Source organism: Arvicanthis niloticus, chromosome 11, assembly GCF_011762505.2.
Source record: "Arvicanthis niloticus isolate mArvNil1 chromosome 11, mArvNil1.pat.X, whole genome shotgun sequence".
In the NCBI taxonomy this organism is placed as follows: Eukaryota; Metazoa; Chordata; class Mammalia; order Rodentia; family Muridae; genus Arvicanthis; species Arvicanthis niloticus.
Window position 1 is genome coordinate 68,814,856 of NC_047668.1, and position 6,000 is coordinate 68,820,855.

Genomic DNA, 6,000 nt, shown 5'->3' on the forward strand with positions numbered 1-6,000 from the left:
TCATGAATTCTTTATCAGCCCTTGCAATCGTCCCAAGTCTCATTGTTACCATTTGATAGACAAGGAACAGAAGAGCCCAGTAACTTAGATGATCATGTTTAAAGGCTCTGTCCACGCAGCCAGCTCCTTTGCTCCTGGCTCCAGATTATACTAAGATGATAGGCGGTTGCTCCTGAGAGACACTAGATGGGTTAGCCAGCTAGAGATGACTTCAGACTCAATGTCAAAAAGTGAAGGACCCTGTAAAAGAGGACAGACCAATGACGGCCAGGGGCCATGAAGACAGCTGGTATGATGCCCAAGTCACAGGGACCCCAAAAACCACCAAGAAGCCAACCATACAAACAATAAGGGCCTTTATTACAAGTTCACGACCAAGGTCTCTGATCATCCCTGTCTCAGCGGGTCAGAGTCAGAACCCTGAGTCTAGGGGTACAGGGTATTTATTGGTAGTTACAGCAAGCATGGGGAATTTCTGTACAGGTCAGCAAGTTAATATTTTTTTAAACTGCATTTCTGGCGTAATCTGTAGGAACTGAACATAAGGACAGAACCACCCGACAAGATGGCTACATTTACCTATTCTGTGCAGGGTCTTATCTATGTATACCTTGACCCTGCTATTGGGATGTTTGCTCAAGTGGACTTTGTGGGTTTTTTCCTGGAGTTGGAGTTTAGCCCCTGGTCTCGCACAAAATGGAGTTTCTTCAAAGACTACAATGGAGTTGGGACTACAAAGGGTTGCTACCAGTTGGGTGGTGGTAGCACACGCCTTTAAACCCAGCATTGGAGAGGCAGAGGCAGACAGACCTCTTTGAGTTCAAGGCCAGCCTGGTCTACAGAACAAGTTCCAGGACAGCCAAGGCTACACCCTGCCTCAGAAAAAACACACACACCCCACTATGCCATCAGGGTGGCTGCTTGAACCCGAATGTAGAACTGGTAAAAATAAGCTAACATCTGTGGGTTATTGTGACTATTGATTTCCTGTTAACGTACAGTTTAAGTTTTACCGATGGAGGAAGATGAGGAAAGACGTCACTAGAATCCAAGTTTTAAGCTTGAATCTATCATTTCAAAATGAACTTCAACTATAACAAAACATAACAAATTCTCCCTTTTGTATTTTTGAAGAGTACACGCAGCATTCACCCATAGTAATTGTCTTCTCCAAGGTTCACTGCCTTCGTCTGCTAACCTAGGCCTAGTCCTGGAAGCTTCTACCCTCCATACAACCTTATCTAGGCCTAGAGTGTTGTCAGCATTGAGACTTACTGCTGAATAAGCTCACCCTTTCTAGTTCTTTCTGAGCTCTGGCTGGCTGGTTCAGCCCAGCTGTTCAACTCAAACTTCTCTCCAAGCTGACTGATTGAGTCTGGCTTCTCTCTCGGCCTCTCCTGATTGCTCTGCTTGGCCTCATACTAACTTTGGCAATCTGTTCTAATCTTCTGGCTCCTTCTCTCTCTACAACCTGTTATAACTGTCCTTATAAAAGTGTCTCCTCTCTGCACTACTCTTGAAGTAGCTTCCCCTTCCTGTCTCTCCTTTTGAGAGTTGGTTATATCCTATTCTGTCAAAACTTCCTTTGATTTGTCACTTTTCTGATAATTAGACATCACTCTCAAAAATGAGTGTGTCCTTGTACAAGCTAACTTTACCTTCTCTCTTTGGAATTAAAGGTGTGTGCTAAGGGCTGAGCTACACCACAACCAGAAACAAGGGGTTTGGGTTGGTTTGGTTTGGTTTTTTTAGTAAATAACATCGTCTTGGAGTTTATAGTATGATCAGTATCCTGCAACACATGAGTGGGGCTGTTTTATAACAAAACCTGGGAGACTGGCACATGTAGTCAGGTTGTAGTGGAAAAATAGTATGAAAGACCCTCATACCTCCACCTGCTCAGCAGGTGCCGCGCTCACAGCAGGCAACACCACACCTGTTTTATGCAATGTTGAGAGTCAAACTACAGGCCGACTACATACTTGGAAACTTTCTACCAACTAACTGAACTGCGCTGGCAGCAAAGCCTCCATGCATCTCTGACCTTGTACACTGCAGTGCTCCACCCCAGGGCAGATGACTTGGGGAAGCTGTGTGGCATCCATTGCTCTCCTGCCTAGCTGTGCCAACACAGGGATCTGAGAATTTCTTGCTGTAGTGGCATCACAAAGGGATCTGGAGTGAACTTCCAAGGTGTGACATGGGTCACTGGGGTAACCCAAGCCCTCTGATCTCATCTGGTCCTTTCCAGTGATACCCGTTGACTTGTTCTCATTCAAAATGCTTGGGGCCAGAAGTTATTTCAAGGTTCAGCTTCTCTTGGTTTTTTAAATTGTTGGCATACACATTCATATACACAATGAAGTATCAATGGATGAGATTCAAAACTAAACAAAATCAATATACACCTATGTACACAACTAGAAGTTAATTTTACACATTAACTGACTTTGCATCTTGAGTGTGGCCTGTCACGTGAGGATAGGCACAGATGGAGCCCTCTTCCACTGATGGCATCATCTTGGTACTCAAGAAGTTAGAAAGATTTGGGACATTTCAGATTTGCCCAGTCTGTAGCTGTTCCAACTTCCTGCAGCAAATGAGGGGCCATGGCTGTGTCATGCCGCTGCTGAGGCGGGACATCCTTTCTCTTCCCCGGGGACATCCTTTCTCTTCTCCTGTTTTGCTCCAGGAGGCACTGTCCACTGTCCACTCCTGTTCTTGGAACCCTCTCCTAAGGCCACCCCTGAGCCTGCTTTCCTGAGTACCTAGGCTGAGCCATCTTCCTTTGTTCAGAACTAATCAAATGAAGGGGATGAAGGATGAGCAGCCTCACTGAAGAGAGACCATCAGCTTTCTCCCAGGTGACTTCAGGAAAAAAGCCATTTTCATGTGGCCGACTGTTTGGGGGCCCCTGTGTATCTCAGCACCCGAATCATTGGCAAAAATGTTTTTCTGGGCCTTGACATTTTCCATTTAGAAGATGAATTAATTCTGAACAGAGCCTAGAATCCCCTTGGTAGGAAAAGTCACACAATCCCAGAATCCTCCACCCCCAGCTAGTAGACCAGCCCTCTGCCGGGGTTAGATAAAGGAATCTAACAAAAAAACCTAGCCAGTCCCACCATAATGTCATCTCATCTAGTGACATGGCTGTCTAGAAATCACTAGATCTCTATCACACCAAGTGAGGCTTTTGGCCATAGTGAAAAAGACCCAGTTTTAACTGCAGTAAGTACGTGGCTCCTGTTGAAGTGTCGCCTGTGGTGGCTAGAGGTGCTGCCTGCCTGTGCTGGCCCAGCTTCTGACCCCACGAGAAAGGAGCAATAAAGAGAGTTTGGGGCCCTGCCTCTATCTGTTCAGGCAAGGCCAGGCCTCTGTGGACATGAATGGATGACATTAGCCATCTTGATTCATGGTACATGAAAACCCGACCCCTTGAGAGCACCACAGTGTCTGTCCTGGACAAGCAATGGGACATGTTGTTAGGAACTTCAGGAGAGCCCGCAGCTGGCCTGGTGATGAAGCTGCCATTCACTGTCAACAAAACTGAAGTCATTTCCCTGGGAAACATGTTAAGATAGCAGTTTTTCTTTATTAAATCATAGCAGTTGATTCCTTTTTTTCATTAAACATTAACGAAGGTAAACACCAAGATCTAAGGAGGCAGAGGAAGTCAGATACAAAGCACAGGAGACGTCATGATACACCACCTCCCCAAGGGTCTCAGCAGCTGCTCTCTGTTCCTCTGTGTTCTCGGTGTCAGAGTCTCTGCCACAGATTCACATGGGAGGACAGATGGCTAGGGTGTCTCCAGTGCCCCAGTGGTCCCCAGGCCTCACCTCAGTACAAGCCCTGCCACCTCAGTCTTTTCTGTCTCCCTTCTACCCCTACTACCATCAGCTCAGCACTGGAATTGTTGACTGTCTCCCAGATGTCTACACACTTGCTGCCTGCCAGCCAGAGTAGGGGCTGTCCTCCAGAACAGACCAGAGCCTGACTCCTGCTCTCTGGGACAGATCTTCTCTTCCCCACCCCTCTACCCCCCACTGCTTGCCCAAAATACTGATGCTCTCCTGAGTCAGTGCACACTCTTCCCTCGGACACTGTTTAAATTGTATATTTACAACTTTGTATATTTACAAATTAAATTGTAAATAGACAATTTAAACAGTGTCACCTCTTACATTCTGGGGTCTTGGCCCCACCTGTCTGGAGAGCTGGGGGTCACCAGGTTGGATCATCACTCCATGAGCTCTCGAGGCAGAGAAAGGGTCCCCATTCTGTCTCCAGTGCCCCACAACAGAATTAACAATAGCAGCCAATGTGTGCTTGGAGGGCACTAGCTATGGAGATAAGTCCCTCAGCAGAGAGTTGGGGTGCCTATCTTCAGGTAGTCCCAGACTTGCTTATGGAAGACCTGTAGAAAAAGACAAATAGGGGTCCCATAAAGAAGCACAGAAGACTTGCGGAGACTGAAAGACATCCCAGGGAGCCAGCGAATTGAGGAGGAACACTGAGCCAAGGCTTCATAACCCAACATCTGGGTCAGCTGCTAACACTTGTACATTTGAGCTTCTGAGCATGGAGACAGAGTGAGGCTGCCTGTTTGGTCTGGCCACCAACTACCCATTCAGACCACACTGAGGTTCCTCTGGACCTAAAGCACCAGAAGACGGGGGGGGGGGGGGGGGGGACTATCAAGATAGCTCAGGGCTGAAAGTAGCTGCCACCAAGCCTGATGTCAGTTCCTTCCAGGGTCAGATGGGAGCAATAGTGGACACCAGCAAGCTGTCGTTTGTTCTTCACCTTGTGTGCCACCCATGTACACATGATAATTCACTTTAAAGGTCTACCATATAGCTGCCTTCCTGAGCCACTGGTACTCAGGATTTCAGCAGCCGGGAAGGGCTGATGTTGCCGTGGGCCTCATAAGGTCTTGGGGCCTGGAGATCACTTTAAGGAACCCTGTGTTGGCAACAGACGTTGGCGTGAGTTATAACTCATTGGATCAATAATCAACGGGGAAGAGGCAGAAATGAACTATGGAGTCCAGCAGCAGGTATACAGAAGCACCTGTCTTCTGCTACGGCCACTATAGACTTCACTACACCAAGCTTCCCTCCCCCCAGCCCCAAACAAGGTCACCAGCACCAGAATGAGCACACATAAAGTGAGCAGGGCCTGCCTCAAAAAGCACAGTATACTCTCCATCTGACCTCAGGCCTTCCTAGCACAGCACTAAGCTTGCCTAGGCCACCTCAGCTCTCCCTTAACTTGCCCTTAGCTGCCACTGCGGCCTCCATCTGAGGCCCAGTTCTCCCCAGTGTCCATGAGCAAATCCCAAGGATAGGAGCTGCTGGCAGCTGGGCATGTATAAAGTTAGAAAAAAAAAAATTTCCCAAGGACTACTTCAAGGAAGAGATGGCACAGCCACCAAGTATAAACAAGGGTTCCTCTGTATGATTCTGCCTTAATTAGAATGACAAGTCATTGAGAGCAATTTAATGTTGGTTCATGAAAGGTTAATGAGATTCATGCTTTGGAAGTGTTGAATACAACACGGACTTAACCAGAAACACAAATCTAACCTTTATTCTCTTTAATTATTCGGTCAGAATAATTTCCTTGGAGCTGGTTTAGTCTCAAGATGGTTCTAATTAAACGCCAGTGAACTTTGAAATCAACATCAACTCATTCAGCTGCAACTCAATTTTCAAATTAATCTGCTGTGTAACCTGGAGGGCTGGTGGCCTGGGTGGGAGAGGGGAAAGGAGGGGAGGGGAGGAAGATGAGCTTGGAACCACTGGGGTATGCTTGGCTTCAGCCTCCAGTGGCAAAATCCTTCTGTAACCCTCACTTGTACCATCCCAAAGACAGGGGCTGGGCTAACCTGTGCCATCAGGTTTGTGGCCCCTGGACCTGCGGTGCTCACACTTCCTTTCCTTCAACATCTATCTTCCCCAACTCAGTCCATACCTCTCCTCCTTCCCCCTCTCC